The 23,235-nt window shown below is 44.3% G+C and overlaps 1 protein-coding gene and 2 long non-coding RNA genes across 4 annotated transcripts in view; 1 reads left to right on the top strand and 2 right to left on the bottom strand.

The window, feature by feature from the left end:
• The window catches only part of LOC111258712 (uncharacterized), a 158,799-nt gene that overhangs the window by 131,420 nt on the left and 4,144 nt on the right, over positions 1-23,235 (bottom strand). The gene's annotated exons all lie outside the window — the stretch shown is intronic.
• Positions 1,290-6,388, bottom strand: LOC111258715 (uncharacterized). The gene is made up of 2 exons (XR_002679148.2): positions 6,157-6,388; positions 1,290-2,151 (listed from the first exon to the last, which is right to left on the bottom strand). It is a non-coding gene; the product is annotated as an uncharacterized LOC111258715 (long non-coding RNA).
• LOC111258713 (uncharacterized) lies at positions 7,433-14,846 on the top strand. 2 transcript variants are annotated; one of them, XR_015310264.1, is made up of 4 exons: positions 7,433-7,714; positions 9,946-10,115; positions 10,722-10,952; positions 12,063-14,846. It is a non-coding gene; the product is annotated as an uncharacterized LOC111258713 (long non-coding RNA). The 2 variants fall into 2 exon arrangements; XR_015310265.1 differs by lacking the exon at positions 9,946-10,115.

Raw genomic sequence — 23,235 nt, forward strand, 5'->3', positions numbered from 1 at the left:
TTGAACCTCGAAACACGCGAAGCAAGCTATACATGAGAAGAACAATCATACATAGTCGCCGGCTGGGCACGCCGGTCATCTAGGACACGTACAGAGCGAGATACGACGTCACATGGGAACTAACGGGGCTCCGCCAAACACTGAACGCCATTGGTCAAAAATGTCCCGTAGTAAAGGAAAATAGCACCGAGGAAAAGTCTCTATGGGCAAACCTCACATATGCTACTACGCCGGTGTAACAAGTAGCAATCACAGAATTGTACCCCATGACACGACATTGGCGCCTGAAGGAAGCCGCTAGCGTTCAAACAAAGCTATACGTGAAACGTAAGATCCAACGCGGTGTAGTAAAGGCGGACGTGTTTCACGTCGAATGGTTTTCGGCTTAGGTACTTATTGCAGGCCTGTCCTGAAATCAGCTGTCGTCTGTGTTGGACTATCTTGCGGATGGCTAATAAATAAGCAATAATGTCGCTTCAACATTTTTACTGCAAATATTCAATATAGAACGGATATATATTTTCTGCTCTTAGCAGACGACGTTACCATCCAAGATGGTGGATAGAAACAAAGGGAAATATCAGCTGTCTTTCTGCTGTTACCGCGGATTGTGTTATGTTCATGTCGAACAAAGTGCTAACATATAATTAGCAAGACAGATGCATTCTGAGCGATTTATATGCTTCGGGTAAGAGTTACGTTCGCTGCCGCTGCCCTCAGACTAACGCGGAGCACACAACCGCCGTCGAGGGTCACACTCGTCGGGCCAATTAGCGCGCCTAAATTTCGAATTTTCGTGCCTGAACGAACTCTCTGAGTAAGTGGATGACGACGTAGTCTATGAAACTGCTTCGGAACGCCGTAATAATAATATCTTCAGCTCTGCAATATCTAACTTTGCTTTCTCAACGCGACTAAAGTATGTATGCCATTAGAAACATACGTTTTATTGTGGTGTTGTAATATATAGATGTTACTGTATTTAATGTTGCGATAAAAAGTCTACTGATGGAAAAAAGTACACGCTAATTATTCTATTTAAAACTGATTTACGAAGAAATTTGCACGTCGCTATCAGGTTGTCACGTTACGGGAACAGATCCAACAGCGCGCGTTACCAAAATCTCCACTGAATATTTGAAGAAATCCATGTAGTTTTCAGATGGGGCAAACTTTACCGGCGGAGTTCCGTGTATTTCCGATGCTGTTAGAAAGTACAGCCAACTCATAACAGTAATAACGTTTAAAACTAACAGATATAGTACGAAAGCACAAAAAGGACACATATATCACTATAGAGATTCATTCGTTCGCCCGTTCTTTTACTAGTCACATTCTTTTTCGTATCATCCGTAACACGCTTGTGTGCAAGTGTGCGCCATTCAATGTATCGGTTTCTTTATTATATAATATTATTAGCAAGCGCCGAAAAAGATCCCGCTCCCTTTGTTAGGGTTAACTAGTAATAGCATTGATGTTTGTTACTAGCAGACGTCAAATCTTCGATTGGCCAGGCTGAATTTGTACGTCTGTGTGCGTGCGTGCGTGCGTGCGTGTGTGCTTCTCTTCAAAGAAATATTCGGTAGTTTGACTATATTGGAGCTTGAAAGCAACGGTACAGCTGGTATGATTGAGTCGATGAGCGTTCTGTCAGATTAACATGAGCTGGGGGAGGTGTTTAGTGATGGGCCGTAGTCGCCCAGAATACAGTCGTGCATCCACTGAAGAACAAAGGACTGACCAGCTGTGGTGTTCTGGGTATGAGTAACATTGTCATAGAATTGTTGGTAGAACAGGAAAATCTTGAAGCATAGGGGTTTGTCAACGAGACATGGCCATGATTTGACAATATCTCTTTGACAGCTTCAAATACGACGGCTACGATTGCTGCTGGTGACTGATGCAACAGCATAACCTGACGCTGTCAAAAGTACCATTTTTTTCACTCTTTTCCGCTCATGTGTGTCCCTTAACTGAATTTTCGTATTGTGAAGATCTGCTCGCAGGCATGCTTAAGCTTCAGGCAATTTCATTGTTGTCATCGGTGATAGCTGTGGCAATTTAGAACTTGGTGGAGCCGAACTTTTTATAGAGAACGAAATGAATCGACGCATGGATGATACGTACGGGAAAACGTTACGTTCGAAGGCGCTGTAAAGGATTATTTTAGAATTAGAGATTTATTTTGTGTGCGCGATATCTTTTAAATAAAGCTTTTAAGTTCTACGTTTGGAATGGCGCTTTTATTGTATGAAATCATCTATCTAGTTATTACGTTCTATCCTTTATACGTAATTAGGACGCAAAAGTCTATCGAAGGGATACTTGAACAATCCTGTTGTTCGATTACTGAGGCCTAATTACACCTGACTTGATGCCTCTCAAGTTCAGTCTCTTCCAACTTATTCTTCAGCGCAACAGGCACATACATCTTAAAAACGTAAAAAGTCATCGTCACAGCCGTAATTTGCGAAGCAATTTACTTTTAGATGCCAATCTGTCTAAAATTACAGCATAACAACTCGTTGGCTTTCCTGTACAAAGTTAAATTTTCAGTTTTTGCCAGGAGCCTAGAGAAGGAACCCACGGAGAGCAAAATCCGAAACATGAAGCGAACGTATTTAGCGAGATCTAGTCCTTTTTTCTGCGGCTGGAAACGTTTTTGCCAGTTGTTGGGCAGTCTGGATGGCGGATAGTATTCTCCCCGAAGCTGGCACAATACAATCATCAGCTGTAGGTAACTTGGCGCAACCGCTAGGGTTGGTGAAGCGAGCAAACGAGAGATATGGGAACAGAGCTCGCCGTACCGCAACGCCGTCGTGTGAGGCTAGATAGTTTAGCGTTCTTTTGTATATAAATTAAACTAACAACAGCCATCAATCGTATGGGAGATGGCAAAGTGTCGTTAACGTCTAGCGGCAACGGAGCCACTCGACCAGAGGATAGATGAAGGTTGAAGGGGAAAAGATGAATTTCGCTATTCAAGGCCGCCTCTGTTTTTATCGTACTAGTTATTATTATTATTATTATTATTATTATCGTCCCTACTGCTACTGTTTGGAGTCACAAACCGCAAACGACCGAATAATGACGTACGAAAAAAAAGACGGAGGTCCGAAAAGCTTTCGGCAACATCTTGTCATGTATCCATTGTACGAATCACGCTCGTTGGTCACAGAAACACTCCTAAGAAATGTGTACATAAGTTGTCAATGAGAATAAATTGATTGTATTAAAGAAGTAATGACAAAAAACTATTCAGACAAACGCATATCTGAGAGATATTTTCTAGCCAATTATTACAGTCTTAAAGTTTTGAAGTTGACCAAATCGAGCTGATTGCAGGGTTTTGTCCAGTGCACTCTGGAAGCCTATCTATTACAAGCACAGCAATATCAACAAAACTCCAATGGGAAACACTTCTTCCCTAATCGGGTAAACTTATTTGGGGTAGCACTAGACAAGCCTGTCACTCGTTGGCCGTCGTAGCGTTTAGCTTAGCTTAGCTTAGCTTTCTTTTCACAAGGCGAATGGAAGTAAACCAGGGAAGCGACGTCACTGGGAAATGAGCTTACGCAGTGCAACAGTCCGACCGTAGCATTGGCTGACTGTAACAGAAACTGCATCATTATCAATAAGTAATAATACCGTAGCCGTGAGCGATCTATCCGTTATAGGCGACTACCAACGTGGGCCGACAAACGGCCGAGTTTCGATAGTGCTCCGCACCCCACATTTTAATGCTATCGTTTTCCCCACTATTGTCACGGCCACAAGTTCCAATCAAAGGTAAAAAACGAACGAACCGAATTAGTATATCTGTGTTATCTCGAACAGATAGCGAAGTCATCATCTTATTTCTTACGATCCGCTACCTTAAAGCCAGAACGAAACTCAAACTTATGGGTGAGTTCACGCGGTACTCTCTCTCCTATAAGCTGTCTGCGTCTATCACTTCCAGTGACTTGCGTGTGCGTACCCAGCTATGTTAACTTGCTCTTGTTTTAGCTCTGTTGACAGGCGTTCCTATGCACACTTACGTATATATACACCGCGAAGCTAACGCCCTGCACGCACACACACACACACACGCAGAAAGGCTAAGAGGCAGGCGTAAGGACACGACGACTTTCGAATACAGACGAAAACGCGCCTACAAGTTGGTGATAGCGGCCACACGGATTCTGACGGCCACGCTTAGACAAAAGTCACATCGCCTATAGATGCATGTCGATATATTGCCGGGATGCAATCAACCTTACGCGCACGGAATATAACGCTTGTGGGGAAACGTTACACAGTGCGCCTGTGATAGGTGTACGTAGCAGTACTAGTTGTTACAAGCGAAGTAGGATGAATTCAGTTAGCGTATGCTTGACGGTAGCGATTAGAACTCAAGTAAGTTCTAACTAGAAAACGCTGAGGAAAAGAGGTAGCAAATGAGAGCGTTCAGGGGTACATTCTATAATCCTATGAGTGAATGAAAATTATACAACGAATTCTAGAATTTCTCTTCCACGTCGACCATTGATTGATACAGTTAAGTAGTGGCGCCTTGATAATGACCTAGATCGTTGGGTTGCCCATGTCGATATTATTAAGAATACACTGACCCTGCACTAGCTCTGTCCAGACAGTTATAAGCTGGAGGTGTCTGAATGAAGGAAAATAATGTCATTATGTTCCTTCATTTATCTGATGAAGCGGAACCTAAAAAAATCACTATTAAACATATAAGTCTTTACTTTTTACTAAAAATGTACGGATATATATATATATATATATTGTATCTGTAATATGTTACGCTAAATTTCGTTCCACTTTTTTTGGGTTTATGCTGCTGGCAAATGTAATAATACAGTGCCCCAGGATTTCGAGGCAAAGTTAAAAACCGCGTTAAAAATCGCTTGAGCGAATGGTTTTAAGTATTTGCATCTAAGATTTTGCAGATACATACTAATGCAGAGAATGAGTGATCATCCATTGTGGATATGGATATGCCGTTGGGTCGGTGAGAGAGGCAAATTTAGCGCAGTTTACTGCAGGAACTAGATGACGCTAGTTTTCCACATGTGGGCACAGTTTGACCACCTGGCCCATGAAGACGCGTTCAGGACGTCAGAACTGACCGACGGAAATGCACGGAAAAAGTAGCTGCTTCGTTCCGCTTGCGAAATTGATCGAACATGTACACGTGCTGTTCTATCAGTACCCTACTACCCGACCAGCCCGAGCACCTCTAATATGATGACTGCGGCTTGGGCATGCGTGAGCGTTCTATGTGAATATTGTACACACTGCCAATAGCAGTATTGCGTCTTTGGACGTCACGGGGACGCATCTTATGTCTAGCTTGATCCGCTTACCATCAACCCATCATCTCTTACAGTCGGCTCGTTGCCTCCGTCGCAGCCGCTGTTGTTACGCTCTTCTGAACGCTTCGAGATAAGGCGTCTCAGGTCGACTAACTCTTTAAGGACAAGCGAAGTTTGAACAAGGAAACTCGTAAGGGGCGACCTACTCCTGATGACACTCGGCCTAGCTGTGCTCCTTTTTAGGTTCCTTTTAGATCAGAGCTACAGTAGTCGGACGAGAAACAAAACGGACGGCAGTGCTACACGTAGTGAATAAGACAACCGATATTTTCTTTTCGGGAATGGCAGGTAACACGGGAAACGAGTCACCCTTAAACGTGTCACATCAATGCACGATACGTTCTGCGCCCTAGACGTTTTTGTAGTATCTAATTGTCGACAAGACGACTAATTTCCATCAGTGTCGTCGTTGTCATCACACGAGGAGGCGGGATGGATGTCGCCACTGAAATGATATCTGCTGTTCCGTCAGCCATAGCTGAAACAGAACGCCGACGGCGCGCCGGAAACCCGCCATAGCTTGAACATCTATCTATATATTTATCTAGGCGTCTTCCTACGTGTATGTATCCATCTGAATCATTTTTCGCCGTTCGTGCAGAACGTCAGGATCATCACTGGAGGATGCTGTTGCGGCCGATGCCACCGCTGCTGCTGGCCCGAATTCGATGGCGTGCGAAACACGTCGCCGTGAAACAGCTATCGAAGAAGAGTGAACGTTTGAGAAAAGGCTGCAAGCAGCAAAAGTGGAATGGACACCCAAATACGTATAGTTACTTACCTAGCAGCGGTAGCCACAGCATCGGTCAAAACATCCGCCACCGACGACAACAGCAGCAGCAACAGCAACAACAACAACAGCAACAACAGCAACAGAGAAGTAATAGGAGAATCGAACTCCTCCACCGAACAGGTCACGCCTCGGCGAGCGCGTCAAGTTCGCTCCCAAATAATTGGCGTTCGAGAGAGAACGGAGAGAGGCGGGGAAGGAGGGGAGAGCGGCAGCACCAGTATGGCGCTGCGAGCTTACCAGTAGAAACAGCAGTGCCACAGGTGACGGCGCACCACTATAGCGATATAAGCAGTAGACGATATGATAGCATTTGTATTGGTATTAGTGGCAAGCGCAGCGGTGTTTGTCGATGGCACTATTGCCCAACCACCGAGCCAGCGGCGGCGGCGACGGCGGCGGCGGCGGCAGCGGCAGCGGCAACGACGACGACGACGACGACGAAGAAGTGAACTCTAGTAACAGCAATACATACAAACGAACGATGCAAGTATCGGCGAGTTTGAATGAAATCCTCACTCACTGTTTGTGTTTGCCTCAGTATATCCGCAGTTGTTTGTGGCGCGACGGTGTCGCCACTGCCGATAATACCAAAACAGTCCGATATCGAGCGTTGCTGGTGTTGATGTGGCCATTGCCGCATTACCGCGAGTACAGAGAGCGGCCAGCGTTTCCAGTAGAGATGTTGACAGAAAACTATATATCGGTTGGACGACAAAAGTGGAATAATTTCGATCGGAAACATCCCAGATTATCTATTCGTATCGCAGCTGTCAGTTGGCCGATGCTTGTTATTAGCTCGGATAGCTGGCCGGCAAAAATCCTTACCTGAATCTTGTTAAGTTACGCGAAAGCGACTACACTACGACGGCTAATACAAACTGTCATTGATATCAACGAGCGTATTTTTTTACGCGCGCGCACTAGCGCTTAGTTGTTTTTGAATGTTCTCTTGAGCTAGACTTTACTGCTAGCTTTCTAAACCGCATGCCACGAGACAAACCAAATAACAAATTACTAACAAGTAGTTTTTATCATCTTCAGCATTTCTATGCGTAATACTGCTAAAATGTATCGAAAATATCTAACACTCTCAGAATTGTACACTTTCAAGTTATTTAGGTTGATCGCTTCCCAACCAATCTAGTTGAACCTTTGGCCACTTCGCCTCTGCGTTTATCTCATAGCGACTTTAATGCTTCTCATTTTTGGCGGATTTTTTTATCTATTTCTGAGATCTCTTTAATATCTCTCTATAATGGAAGGGCAGGACCATTGAAGCATGGGACTACTGCGTACGTCGCGTCAAGCTGGCGTTTCTCCTCAAACGCCGTTACGTTTAGGAATAATAACTTACGGGTGAGACTTGCAGTTCGATTACTACAATTTCCTAACCTACAGATAAATGTCACCAAAGCTAACGCGCAAAAATCGTTGTCAAGGATGTTTAGTGTGGGAGCAACTTACGACCCCGCTGCTGTTTAACTGCTTAGGCAACTACGCCTCCCAACCGCCGTCGTCTTTACCGGTACATCATCATTGTTTGAATGTAAGTGAAATCACGCATCGATCAGTTAGCTAAACACCTACTAGAGATATTCTAACATTGTAGTATTGTTACTGTGGTGTATTTGGTCGAATCCGGTTCCCTTAACTCTCAAGGTAGCCCATGAATCTAATGCAAGGTTTTTGTTCACTAAGGACTGATAGTAACAGATAAAATACACACGAAGTTTTTCTAAGATGTCTTTCAAAGACGCCTAAACTAACCGGATAGCTTAAATAAAGCTATAAAGAGCGGATAAAGGGGAACTTTTACTCGTTGCTATCCGCTAGATAGAAGCCGTTGACGTATTGAATGCACTTACTGCAAATGGAAGTAAGCCTTTTAGATGTGAAAGTAGTTCGTTTTGTTCCACATTGTGTTTAGCTTCAATAGGCATACGACAATAACATAAAAATGTTTTCATTAAACAGTAAGATTTTTTTTTTTCGGTCATAGAATTCAGCACCACTACGCAATATGGTGCAGGTGGGGGAGTTGGAGAGAGATTGCACGCGTATTTTTTATTAAATTTGTAGGATTGGCAGGCATTTTGGTGAAATGCTGAAAAACGTACGGAGTCCCAAGGTCTAATTAGCTCTAATAGCGGTCTACAATTGATTCATACTTAAAGTGTGTAAGGGTGAATAGCAAAGAGCAAACTAAGATAGCAATTCTGCCACAAGTAAGCTGACATCTTCTAACTAATATTTGTCAGTTCATTATAAATGAGCGAAGATTCACAAACACCCACGACAGGTAATCTTCGTTCTATCACAGATTGCCCTACGTCAAGCCAACCATACTGACCGAGCTGGGTCTATATTAGTCAACCCTTTTCTAACTAATATCCTTATATGATGACACGGTTTAGCGATCTACAGACACGCGAACGGATTAGCTAAAAATATGTATATTTCACGTCCACGTAAACCATCTTCGTATTCGCCGCGCGTTACGAGACCTTGTTATGCAGCAGTTATCTGGCTCCTTACATTGCGTGCCAGTTCCAGGCTTTACGTTGGTGCATTTCGGCGTAGGTCTTTCAAAAAAAAAAAAAAGGACACATGGAACTTAGGCTATGCACGAACTTCATTACGTGCTAGCAATACTTTTTCGCCCGCGCAATGAACCCGTACCTAGCCAAGCAGGTCAATTGACGAAGTAATCTAGTGGCTGGCTTTTTTTTTACGTTTTAAAGCTAAGAGAGACAACGGCAGTTCCGCCAGACTCATTCTCTAGTGGTAAGTATATGCCAATTGACAATATCGTCTTCCTGTGCCACGTTGGTTACGAACACCTACATGGATGGACCTGAGGTCGGAATCCGCCGTCAGCCATAGGTGCTTCCCTCCCTTGAAATTGATTTGCTTTCCGATGGATCGATCGATAAAAACCATTAAGGACCATAGTTACTTTCTTCTGATCTTCTTGTCGAGACGGCAAGTGCTCGAACGTTTATAGGGCTGAATTCGTTTGTAAGGAAATAGAGATTATACAATATTAACGCTTAATTGGTTAACCAATTGATCCAAACGTGGATTGCGTTCGTGTATTTGAACAGCGTATGTTTACGGGCAGATTCGCCAATCGTAGGCCTGGCCGGCCATCACGCGATACGCCAATGGGATACGAACGAAGAGACCGGTAAGACATCTCATCTCAACCGTCTAAAGCTTATCCACCACAAATCGCGCAAATCGGTGGTCGATAATGGCCCCCTTGTCTCGTAACGGCAGCAGCGGCCGATAATAACTGTAGCATCAAAAGTTGTTAGACGATTACGAGCATCTGTGGCTGCCACAGGGGAGATTTGATGTCGGCGATTCGATAAACGGGCATAAAATCTACGCGCGTTCTTGTGAGCATAGCTTAATATTTCTCTATCAAGAAAAAGACCATATAGCTTTTCTGACCGCAATTCCGATATATCGATCATGTTGGTTGTTTACGACAACGACAACAAAAACGATGATAATGATTGTGATCATTGTTCGCTAGTGACTTCACAGCGTACGGTTCGACGGTATACCACCCATGACCCGTCCGACTATGAACAGGGGCAAAAAGCGACCGTAACGCCTTATCTTGTTGTACAATTGAAGGAGGTGCTGTCGTTAGAGTGAATGTCGTCATAAATATACACTACTGAAGAATGTCTACCAAAGATAAATATTGCTGGACAAAGATACTTCACTGCCAGTAACAGATAGATTACTAAATGATATTCATTACAGGTATAATTTAAATCTACTTGAGCTCGACGTCCAAACAATACCGGTATCCATTCAAACCGTATAAGGCCTCAATCAATCGCTATTCCCATAAAGAGACAGGCTCGATAAGAAAGCCGGACAGGAGACAGCGAGAGAGCTTGAATCTCCGGAATATTTCCGGAAATATTTAGGTAACGATTGGCCATGAAATGTTGAATGAGTGCATGTATTCAGACAGCCTTCAGTGTAACCTAACCAACGTTTAGCTGGCCTGGCTAGCGTAACTCCATATGGTAGACTCATCGATGCCAAAGTTAACATTGCAATAAGCAGGGTGGAACCTGAAGGATAGAACACACTGTTTTTGATGTGCGAATACGAAGTTTCATCTCGAGTAGACTTGATTCTGCAATGAAAAGGTAGCATTATCTTCGAAATGCGCACACTCTTCCAAGCCTACCTGCTGTAAGGCCAGTGCTGCAGGCTGTCTAGTCGCGTTTGTTTGATTTGTTCTTTTCTTGCGGCCGCTGCTGGTGTCGCAGCTCTTACCGTAGGTCCTGTTAGTGAAATCATATTTTTATTCGTTGAAAAACCTTGTTTAGACTCCTTAATAGGAATCGGGTAGAAAAGTCTCAGCAACAGGAACGGAAGATAACAAAAAGTAAAGTGGCACTACGAGTAGGAGTCCAATTTTGCGCATGTCCTAGGGTAGAAGCCGCTGTATAGTCTGGCCATAGAGATGGTTGTATGTACTGCTGCTACGGACCACAACTTGCTGGCTGATTGCTTAATTTCAGGCGATACCTGCACGAACAGGCAAACTGGCGACAAGAAGGTAGATAGAAAAACAAGGCAAGCCCTGCTGCTTTTGCTGTGGGTCCGCGGCTCACACACAGTCAGAGGTCAGTACGAACTATAGCGTCACTCTGGTTGACACAGCTGCAGCCGTAGTACTAAGATATAGGCTTTGTTCTCCGATGAGCCGGAACAAGTAGCAGCAAGAGTCGCTGCCGCAGTAAACGTCCTGTGTGAGTATATATATATATATATATATATATATATAACTCTTTTATTATTTATTTTATTACTTCTACTGCTACCATTATGCTAGCCAACTGAGGGGGAGATCGCAGAAAGAAGTTACCTTTAGTAATCGAAATTGTTCCAAATAGACAGACCGTGACTTACGCTATATGTTGTCTCGCGGTTAAGCTTGAAACAAATCGGAAGAGGACAACACTCATTAGTAAGAAGCACTTGTCAGAAAAAGATATTATTAAATATTCGTTGATGAATTTTACAAGTGATGGTTTTTCTCAACAAATAATTAATTCTTTAGATGTTGATATAAGAAAAGCAAGCTATCAAAAAAGGGAAAGGCTCTCTTGACAGAGCCAAAGCTGAGCGACGCAACACGACGCGGCCAGGTAGTTCGCGGCGTTCGGAACGCGATAGAAAAACAAGGCGGCCGCTTCTGCTGCTCTCGACGTCTGAGGCCAGTCGCGGCTGACGCGGAGAGAAAAGCTTCTTCTTGTCGTTCTAGACTGATTTAGCCTTCTCATAAGAAGGGAGGCAGCTGCTGTGGCAGTAACAGCAGCAGCAGCAGCGTGGGGATAACAGTATCAGGGAGAAGGTTCTACAGCGATACGACAGGACGGTAGCCGACAGAACTAAAGAACACTTAGTTTCGGGCCTTAGTTGGCGCGATTCGGCCATTTGGAGAAAAGCGAAGGGTCGGCTGTGATTATATTTTCCCTTTTTCTTTTCCAGAACATTTCGTGCGGCGGGGTACGCATTTCATTATTAGCCGGTTAGATTAGTACAATGAAGATTAATGAAGAAGCACGTTCATTAAATTATAGATTATCGTTCAAACAGGAGAAACAGATATATGCTAGTGGTATCAATGGTCAATGATTAAAAGATTTCCTTGGTTTTGTTTTTACCGTCTGTTTTCACCATTTGCATCTGTCCTACGGAATCAATAGCAGGCAGAGGTTCATTGACATATTTCTGCCAATACTATACTCAGAATTTGTAAATGCAGCTTACTGGAACACTATGTAAGGATATGTCTTTTTCGGCGCTTTCATTAGTTTTTAACACAAAAATGTCGATTTTGGAAAATTGTCTTTCAGCAAATCTACCTTTTCGTGTCCACTTCTATACGACGTTCGAGAGCATTCATATATATATATGGACGAAGAGACGTTCGCTTGCGTTGCCGCCAGGGCCGCCGCCGCCGCTGTTGCTGATAAACGGGCCGTTAAAAGGGGACCCGAGTGCGCTCATTTCTCTTGTTCATATTTCCCCCCATTTTCGGACTTTCTATCCTTATACACACATATATACCTATGTATGAGCGTGTGTGTGTGTTATGCAGAAGCGCTCTTCTTTCGTCTACGTCAAGCAAGCAACTGGATTTGTTCTGCGAGCGAAGATCGCCCGTCGTTCCGGGTCCACCCTTGGCCTAATCGACGCGGCTACGTTACAAAAAAGCCATCGCAAGAGGAAGGACAGAATGAGAAAAAAAAACATTCTTCTTCACGACCACTCGTTTCCGTTACTGTTACCGCGATCCCTTGGTGCGTCCGTGTCCTTTGTGCGTTTGGACTGTCCACCGAAGATGGGTTTCTGTCGACTAAGATACCACCGGAGGATCCGTTTGAACAGAAGAGACGAGATATTGGTACAGTCTATGGGTGTGATTTTGGGCGGTGCTTGCAGCCGACTCATAGAGCGGCACCCTAGCCGAAGGCGAGTCCGATAGACCTAAAATACTCTGCGAAGGCCACTGAACTGACAAAGTTACTTTTGCTCTAATCATCGTTGTTGCCGCTTTTCCCGTTGCAGACAGCTTTTACTTTGCCGTGCCCCCGTAGCGCAGCAAGGAAACAAATATAGCCAGTGTTAACATATTCAACCGAATCAGCGAGGACACCACTAAATAGCGCAATAACAACAACAACAACAACAGTGACTAGAAAAGGCTCAAGTTTTACTGGTTTGTTCGATCGATGATCCTCTTGGCATACAAACGAAACTTTCAATAATAAAATGGCGCCACTTCACGCTGAGTAGGTCACTACCGTCCGCCTACAAGAGTAGAATGTTTTAGCGACAAACAGCTACAGTCTCATAGAGGCAATAGTAATAGACGTTCACACAACGTAAATAACTATTGCGTTAGCGGAACAGTCGCCATCGCCGCGGTGTCCACCGTTGCGGTCAGTTACATCATCTTTGTTTCATATCGTTAATATCGAAAACGACGCAAACGATTTGCCCGATTTTAATTTCAACCGCCATATTCCTTTTTCAGGGCAAACAATGTTACCGATGAAGTCAGCTACGAAATGTAATGTCATAGTCTGGGTTGCTTAGCAAGCATGTGTTCAATTGATAACTTTAGTTAAATATATACTATAAAAGACATTGACATTGCTACAATATTTAGGAAGCCTAACACCTTAACCCTTTATTGTTAGTACGGATATAATAAGGTTACATATATAATCTGACGCATACATGTGCCCGCTGTGTATATCTTGATATGTACGTTACACAGGGTTAGGGGAACGAACAAAAAGGTAGTCGTGAGGTCTGTGGCGACGCTGGCTCGTCACCGCTGAGCTTTATCGAAACGAGAATGCCGATATCAAGAGGTAAGATAAATTGAGGTACTTAAACCGGCAGCAATGCCAGCTGATTTGATCGGAATGATGCTGGTCAGATTCTGCCCACGAACACGGAGGCGGGGGTGCTCACGGACCAGTTGTACAGCAGCATCAGCGACTACGACAACCGTTACAACAACAACAGCAGCAACAGCAACAGCAACAGCAACAGCAGCAGCAGCAGCAGCAGCAGCAACAGCAACAGCAGCAGCAGCAGCAGCAGCAGCAGCAGCAGCAGCAGCAGCAGCAGCAGCAGGCAATAATAGACCACGCGACAGCGGACAGCTCGATAGCAATAAGCATGACATCGTGGCATGGCAGCACGCACCAACCCCAAAAACAATGCCGTTTTAGTAGTTGTGTAGGTACGAAGCTGCAGCTGCAGCTGCATCAGCAGCGGAACCGTAGGAGTTACCCGGCGTGAAGCCGGCGACACCGTTATAAATATTGTTGTTGCGCTGGTCGAGAAATCGTGCCAGTAAAGACGACAACAATGCTCACCAAAGGAGAGGCGACGGCAACAACAACAACGTTTGTACAACAAATTCAAGAAACGACGAGTGATCAGTCTGTAGGACAGCGGCAGTAACAACAACAGCTAAGGGTAACGCACACGAACGTGTAATATGCTTCACGACTCAACAGCGTACGGCCAAAGGCCATCTCAATGCAAAACGTACTGCTGTTATACACGCTATCGTGATGATAATAATCTGAATGAGTCAAGCTGGGCGGAACGGCGAGGAACGATAATGAGTAAGTGGGCGATAGGGCACTACTGAAGCGTCGATAATAAAAACACAATTTATAGCAATTGAGTGATGCTGTCGATTTAATTCCATCCGAACGATGACATTAGTGATAATAATAATAACAACAACAATGGCTCAAAATTGCATAATTACATACACTGGCGCCAAGGACAACGAGTAACAGCATTAAGTTTATTGTATAGATACGTATGTACATGATCTGTTTTTATCAGTTTTTTGTTCAGCAGACAGGATAAGAAGTTTGGTCTATGCTATTTACGTTACACGATCTAGTTACAAGTAGCGTTATAGAGGTACGATTATTACGCAATAGCTATAAAAAAAAAACGAAATCAACACAAATCGAATTTTTATTTTATCGAGGGTGCACGTGCACACCGGTTGCTGGCAGCTAAAAGTACTGATTTTTATAGAAATACCGTTTAATTACTTGTTGTCAATAATAACTGCAGGAGGTAATTCGGATCGTTGATCGCTATCGGCTGTCCTCATTTTGTCATCTCACTACGTGCATTATATATGTACGTATACTTGTACGTACACTATGCATAGGAATCGTAAGTTCATCGTTCAATAGAACCCCAGACAAACAGACTCCTTTTCCCATGCAGCAATGTAAATCAGCAACAGCACAATGCTACGGGCTGTCGGCCAGCCAATCGGGTCTACAGCCCCACGACCCGCGGCGAAGGCGAGAGTAATTCGTCGCTGTTGAGGCAATTTACCCAGAAACGATAAACGAAAAGGCTCTTAACCGTTTAACAACTATTTACGCGCTGCTGCTGCTGCTGCGTTTAACCGTTCGACCGACCAAGTTCGATAACTACTTACCGAGCGTTTCTCTCCTCCCTCGCAAACAAATGCCGCGTACGGGACCCAGGCGACAAACGACGACGAAGGTGGCGACAACGACAACGAGAACAGCAGCAACAACGTTAGATTCCGTCTCTGCCCTTTTCAGTTTGACGGTAAATCTACCCCCTAAAAACATTGTTGTGCGCCGCATCGCGCACACGGCATGAACGCGCGTCATCATCATGATCCCCATTCCTGTTAAGCCCCATCACATCACTACTCACGTCGGTGCCACGGACGTCGTCGCTTTTTGGGCCACGATGGATCTTCGGCCAGTTCTAGGTATGTGATACGCTGCTGATGCTGCTGCTGCTGCTGCTGCTGCTGTTACCATTGCCGGTCCCTTCTTTTCATGCAGAATGATATGTATACGCCTGGCAAATGGTTCAGTTTAGCACGATATGATACCAGTTATAATAGTGGGTCCTGTGCCCATTCCAACAACATGTCTCCCTCTCGAAGGCTCGTCGTCGTTCCATTCTTGGACTGAAACAGATGAATCGACAGCCAGTCGTTGGCCGCCCATGAAGGTGGTGAATGGCGCCCGAGGAAGTCATCGGCTATTGCTGTTGCTGTCGCCACCTTAACGCATCCGTCGTGTGTCTGTATGCGCCCGCGTGATGTATGCGAAACGCGTTATGATGCGAGGCACTATCTCCGTGTGAGATACGCGATGAAAGGCTTGTCTATCTATCTATCTCTATATGTGTAGGTGCCAGTGCGGCGGAAGGTGCTGAGGCAACAGCAGCAACTGCCGCCAACGCGGGCTCTTGTTGCCTGAATCCTGTTCATGGCTAAGGCGAGAAGGTAAAGGTAGATACCGAAAGGATGCTCTGCTTTCTCCCTTCAGGCCCTCCTCGCTCGTCTTATTCGGGGACGATCGCCACCCGAAGAAGTAACACTCCTATTGGTAGTCGTAGTGGTAGTGGTAGCCGAACGAGACGCCGTTAGCAGCATCAATGACAGGAGCAAAAGCAGCATTATCATTATCAGCAACACAATCATCTTCGTCATAGTCGGCATCATTGAAGGATCATTAATAGTATAGGATGGCCGTAGTAGCAACAGGGTGGTCATATGACTCATACAGGCAATAGGAATTGTAATGATCACAAGCGCATCATTACGTTAAACGGCGTTGTTGACGGTGACGGTGGTGGCCGCGCCGTCCAATCCACGGTATCCTCGTCCCATCCTCATAGTCGTCGTCGGCATAGTCATCAACAAGATCATCGGCGGCACTTCATCAGCTGCTTCATCGAAGACTCCGCACTCCTATGTGTTGCATTCAGTCAACTGCTCGCTCACGGCCGTTCATTCGGTGTCGTCATTTGTTGTCGTGCCTTTTCTCCCTCTGTTTTTTTTCTCCTCATCACCCTTCTATCTCGTTACGTTATCTTCTTCTGTAGCTGTCTCCAGAGTCTTTTACCCCGTCGTTCTGCAATCACCTTCCATCCTTCTACTCGTCGCCCGCCTGACCGCTACGATTACCCCATAGCACTATCATCACCATCGACACTAGCAACATCAGAACCGCAGGTCGGATTGGTCGATTGTACTTCAATACAGCGCAAATACGTCTGGACATTTAAGTGAAGTGGCAGAGGTAGAGAGATGAACAGTCGATATTTTGAGAAAGTTCGGGAGTGCATTGAAGGGTGCCGTATCGAGCGTCAGTCTTCAGTAACACACTGATTTGAGCAGCTGGTTGTGTACCCTAATTATTCTTAACTTAAGTGGGTAGGACCCATTCTGTAAACGTCGGTATATGCTCCCATAAATAGCAGGAAAAGATTGTCTGTGTATGAAAGGTCCCTTGCTAGTGGTCTCAGAGCAGTATTAAGCTAGGTTAAACGAAATTAGATGTGTAGAATAAATTTTATAAGCGAGCCATCAATACGAAAAGCCATTTCAATTCATACTACACATATTACGTTCTGTCACGATAAAGTATCTTCACTGGGTTAGAGCGATCGAAGTGTCGACCCAATTTTTCTATGTCCGCGATTATTTTTGCTGAACAAGTATTTTGAGCTCCCATTTAAAAAAAAAGGTACATTGCCTGTTATGTTCTGTGATTGTTAACAAACATGCACACTGTATCATTTCTTTTTTTACTCTAATATAGTAATATTTATAAACAAAGTGCAAGGAGAATAGCCGCAACCGGCCGTACACACGAAGTCTGCTGCACGGTATTAATAGCTTCAAGCAGTGATTTTCGATTAGCTAGATCTGCAAATGAGCTCATCTTTCTGGGCCCGCGTAGCGTCCGCCTTCTGAGTCAGGGCACTGAGAGGTACCCAGTGTTAGGTAGACCGACCATGTCTTCAGCAGCGAACTGTTTATAGGTGCTGAACCAGCCACAGCAGATGCGTTGCATATGATGAGAGACGGGACCATTAGCAAGTTAATTATCACGAATAGAGTAATAGTACGGCTGTCAAATGGCTTGCTTGTCTGCTGTCGGCGCAGCAGAATGACGGGGGAAATATGAGGCAAATATATGAACAGTACTTCTGCCATCGTCATCATTGCCGACGCCAGAATCATCGCCGTAGTGCCCATCTTTACAAGGCTTAACGTTGCAGTTGTCTGGTGTCTAATCAAACAAGCCCCTCGAAGTCTAAATTGGCACTATTTGAATGGTTATCCTTTTAGTGGCGTGAACTGAACAGCTGGCCAGTCAGCTACACACGGTCGTCTGAACTGCTATCAGCGACGTCATTTGCCACTGTCAAACGAGTGCTGCCGCTTATCTTCTCTGACGTCTGCCGCTCGTATTATCAGCAGGCGTAAGCGGAAAAAATCGTTTATCGAGGGGTTAATAAAGTGATCACTCGTCTGTTGTTGAGATCTGAACTAGACTACACCTCGATGAAGATGAAAAGGATGGGAGGAGGCCACAAGCCCATCAGCAACGGCCTCCTGGATCGCTCGACGCAAGGATCATTATTGCCATTGCTGGCTGTAGTAGTTATTACTAGATCATTACTATTTAGTTTAGCAAAAAAGCAGCGTACGGTTACCGGAAGAATGGTTATTAAATGGAGTATTATGCAGTGCATAATGGTCGCAATTGAACAGATCAGCTCATACAGGATAGGTAAGTAAGGCAAGAAAAAGTTGGCGGGGAAGGGAGGGGAGCAAGAATGAAAAGGTGATCCAGTCATTTCCTGTCTCTAATGAAGAATGAATACAGCCAAAGCATGAAACGCCAACCGAGATCAATCAATTGCTCTAGCGATAGTAATGATAAGGTTAGCGCGCACGGGAGTAAACCACAAATCCATATTTTTCCACATCTTGGACTTTATAACTTTTTGGTAATGAACGATTTGTTCCGTGAACGCTACGTGACGAGTTCAGACAAAAGATCTGTCGCTGTTTAGAAAATGCATCGGGTCAATATGATGAAGCTCACTAGGTAATAGGCGTCATTACGTAAAGATACAGCGTACCGTAGAAAATGATCTGCTCTCTTTAATTAATTTTAGCTGTGGCAGTTGTTATAACAGACAATATATTCGCTATCAGCGATAATGTAATGTGACCATCAAGAAGAAACATACTTTTTTTCTATTTACAACACACATGACACATATGAAACACATGTGAACAGCCGGATCAAAAGAAATTGATGTTCTGGAAAAGGCGCGGTTAGAAGTTGACTGGTCTACAAAGTAATAACCCTTCCCTGATTCATGTTAAGTCGTCATCGAATCGTCGAGTTCTTCATTTCCGTCAAACGTGGGATCCCCACGCAAATCGTGATCGTCGCTAGGCTCTTACTGCATGCTATGGAGGATCCCCACCATAGCATGCAGTAAGAGTACGGACCAACTAGGATAACTAAAAGACAGTCGATTTTTTCCGCTTTTCTTTAAGGAGGTGCAGCTTATATTCGAAAGGAATCTGTGTTGACCGACGACAGCAGCAGCATCCGCTCTCGCTACCGTATGTGCCGGTATTATGGTAAACGCTGTTGGGCATAGTTGAGTGTCGTCTAGACAGTGGGCTAAAATTTAGTAGCAAGGGCAGCCACAATCGCCATTGCTCCTACAACAAGCGATTATGACGACATTTTGTACCGCTTCGAAAATTCACACTCACCACAACTAACCATAACTAGTGCTATGAGCCATACCCCTATTGCAGGAACGTGAGGACCAGGGCCTCGAAAACGTTTGCGGTTCGGCCATCAGCGTTGTTACTGTAGCATATGGGACGATGACGACGACACCTGTAGCAGCAGCAGTGGCGAGTGCTAACAGAAGTCTCAGCAGTACGCACAAATGGGCTTAGTCGACTTCAGTGTTGGCTGAGCTGAATGGCATAGCCGAAATTTCGGTTGTTGGCAAAGTTCATGTAGTGGTCCGCCTGTGGAGTCGAACAGCGGCAGGACGGCGGAATCCGACCAAACAGAATAGGCAGGAGGGCATTCGGGCAATGAAGGTTGCTACTGCTAGCCAAAAAGACTGGGAAAACGGGATGAGACAGGGCTGGCGAACCGATGATCCCGACCTGTACCCAATAGGGAACGGACGCCGATGGTAGGTCACAATAAGCTGGCTGTTACCAGCTACCAGTCAGATATCTGATTTCTTCGACTGATTTGGCTAGTTTCGGGTGCATGTCTTCTGGTATTTAATGTCTAAATAAGCTTCTGAAGCGAAGAATGGTTTAAATTTTAGTATTGAGTGCCAATTGAAATATACCTATTGTGCTAGCTATACACCTAGGGAAAGGTTGGTCGAGAAAAGGTTGGCTTGCAAATATAAGACATCTACGGTAATGCCTCAGTGACAAGTTAACTAATAATATTATTTCAATTTAATTTCAATAGTTCGTTTTCGATCAGAGCAGATATAATTATTCAGTTAGCTAAAAACCATTGTTTCAAGGCTGTTTATCCTAGTACATAAATATTCTCGGCTCGTTCTGTTCATTCTCGTTATTTTCGTTCATCTGCTAATGCGAAAAGAGAGACAGTTAACTAAAACCATAGAGCACAAACTTACCCAAGTTCTCGCGACGTTCCGCGGATGCTCTAGCTAGGTGCACATACTTAAATTTGCACACAATCTATTATCATACACCCTTCTAAAGATTGCTTTGGTTTGCCCCAGGCGATGACGACGACGCCATGCTGATTATCATTGGTATACCATCTATCGGCGGAATGGCCAATGCGCCACCTGAATTCTAATTCGACTTTTGCTGCTATTGACTCAGCTAAAACTGTTCCTGTGGCGAGGATAGTTTTCGGCATTCTTTTTTTGATGCGTATGGACGAAAATGTTTTTTTTTCGCAGAAACGCATGCCGGTGCGAACATAAAAAGCGCCGAAAACTGAAACAATTGAGTTACTGTAAATGGCATTTTATGTCATCGAATTTTAGCTCGTCCACTGAACAATGTGGAATAGCGAAAAGACCATAGGGAACGGTATGAAGGATGAAGTTCACACGCAGCGCGTTACGTTTTCTATTGGCATCGTTCTTTCTGTCGCTTACTGATCTGGTCCATCGCTGAGGTTACCTGCAGGATAGATAACGGCGATGGTACTCATCAGCAAGCCATATACTATAACATCTGCACGTGTCGATATGATGTTGTACAATTTTAGAAAAAATGTGGCCAATTAAAGAGATTATTGGCTTTCTCAATTGCAACTCATATCTTAGCTAACGTGAGAAGTGTAGGCGCATGATGGGGTCCGTTAACGTGGCCGATTGACTACGCGAATGTTACGCTGAGGATCAGCAGCTAGATAAAATGCGTGCGTCGTACATCCAGCAGCTGCTCCTTATAAATCTATAATTACCTACAGATAATTACGTAAATCTTATCAGACAAGTAACTCTAGGAATAAACTACTATAATGATGTTTTTTTACTTTCGTATACTAGCATATTCCCGGGCACATCTCTCTCGATCTAGTGAAGGCAGTTGCGTAGTTTCTATGGAAAGTTTCAGGGATGATTATGATGACAAGCAATGCTTACTTATGAAAGCTTCGAAGCCACACATATTTCTTTGTTCAATATTAAGCATGATGCGATAGGTGCGATGAGGAATGAAACCGAACTAGACAAAATCGGAGCGTGACTGCAGTAACATGGCTCACGTTTGCAGTTATCGTGGCAGAATAATCCCTTAGTGCATTTCGCAGCTCCCAAGAGCTGTTCAATCACGATCTAAGCGGACGGTCTAGCCCCAGAGGCTGTGACCACACGTCGGTCCGACTGGTTAGATGAGGTGTTGGGGGTGGCGGACGGACAAAGGGCTATGATCGTTCAAGCACAATGTCCTTCTAATATATGGCCTCTGATTGTTTCGCGTTTTAACGCAAAAGAAGCAACGCCATTATTAACCTATCGCTGACGTTCTTATCCGGCCGGCACAGTCCCGTCATAGACGTTGGGAGCTGTTGCCCGTATCATCTCGGGAGAAAATTCGTTCGCTGGCAGTATTGATATTTCACAGGGTCCCATTGAACCGTCGACGCAATAGCAGACGACCTATTCAATGTTAAGAATGATCGGTGATGACTGGTCAAGGTTACCCACGTCAATTGTGATGATGGACGCCTTAATCACTGGTCAATAAGAGATTAACGTAATACAGCGTAGAACGCTAGGTGATGATGGCGATAATAATAATTAATTTTTATGTATTTTAACACTCTTTCATTTTAAAGCAGGAGGTACAAAATAACAAGATGATTAGATTAAGCCAACTATACGAGTTCAAATAGTAGGAGAACGGGTTCATCTGAGTATTCTTTCATAGTTGTTTAGGCTTGTATCTTCATTTCCATCCCCTAGTAACCTATGGTAGGTAAAACGCTTCGTCGCAGATTCTTTTTTGTTCGAATCCTCAACACAGTCCTGAAATGGGAACCCAGGACAAGTATCATCATTATCAGAGGTTGAGTATAGACTATCGAAGAGGAGATATGGATAATGGAAAGGAGCATCCAGTTTGAAATTGTTCCAGAAGGTCAGATTCCCAGTGGTCGTCTATATGATATTCTTCAGTTACTATATATATATGTATACACACTTGCGTAGTGTAGGGGATCCCTGAAAGTATATGGTACAACATTAAGCAAAACCTTGAATTGCAAATCGTTTTCTTTTTCTATCTGCTCCGCTGCTTCGTTCTGTACAATAGCGTTACAATAATAGGTCGTATGCTCACACGTTACGATTCCACAACGTCACTGCAGAGCCACTACATCACATAAGCAGGCCAAATGGTTCAGTCCAGCTGTGGGTACTAGAGCAATCAGCCAGAACAAACACTATTCAAAAAATATTATTCCAAAACTGTCAAAAATTTCGCCCACCCGCTCGAGTCGCGTAAGCGCATCAAGTTCGTCGATATTTATTAAACTATCTATTCACAGATGTAGCGGCGCTTGATTTGACACTGCTGCCGCCACCGCCGTCGCCGTCACATCTGAACGTATCGAAAGTGCAGGTTTGCGTTCAAAAAGAAAATGGATGAGACTCTTCTCTCTAGGTTGTCAACAGGCGACAGATAGTTGATGGCTGCAGCTTCGCGGGTTTATGGAGCCACAGGCTGAGAGTTAGGTGACTAGGTTTACCTAGTCTGTGGAAAATAACTGTAGAAGGCAAGGTGCAAGCGTCGTTTATGTCTAGACAGCATATGAGTTCTGGTTCACTTCAACACAGAATACGCAGCTCTAGCCGAATCGGATACGATTTTATAATATAGAGAAATCAACGGTTTCAAACCGATCTGCTTCTGGCAGACATCGAACAGTCACAAGATGTCTGCGCTCCCATTGTAGGCGACGAAAGCTTCTTCTAAACGAGGAGTTGATTGTTCCACACATTGACTAACTTACTTGCAAATAGGTTTGAATGATAAGTTAAAAAAAAATGCATATTTCCCTACGTTAAATAGTGCTAAAATCGAATCTAAAAGAAATGCTTCATAGGAAGTTATGCGTACATGTTTCCGGCCATAGAAAT

The sequence above is a fragment of the Varroa jacobsoni genome, unplaced genomic scaffold, assembly GCF_002532875.2.
Source record: "Varroa jacobsoni isolate VJ856 unplaced genomic scaffold, vjacob_1.0 scaffold_256, whole genome shotgun sequence".
Lineage (NCBI taxonomy): Eukaryota > Metazoa > Arthropoda > Arachnida > Mesostigmata > Varroidae > Varroa > Varroa jacobsoni.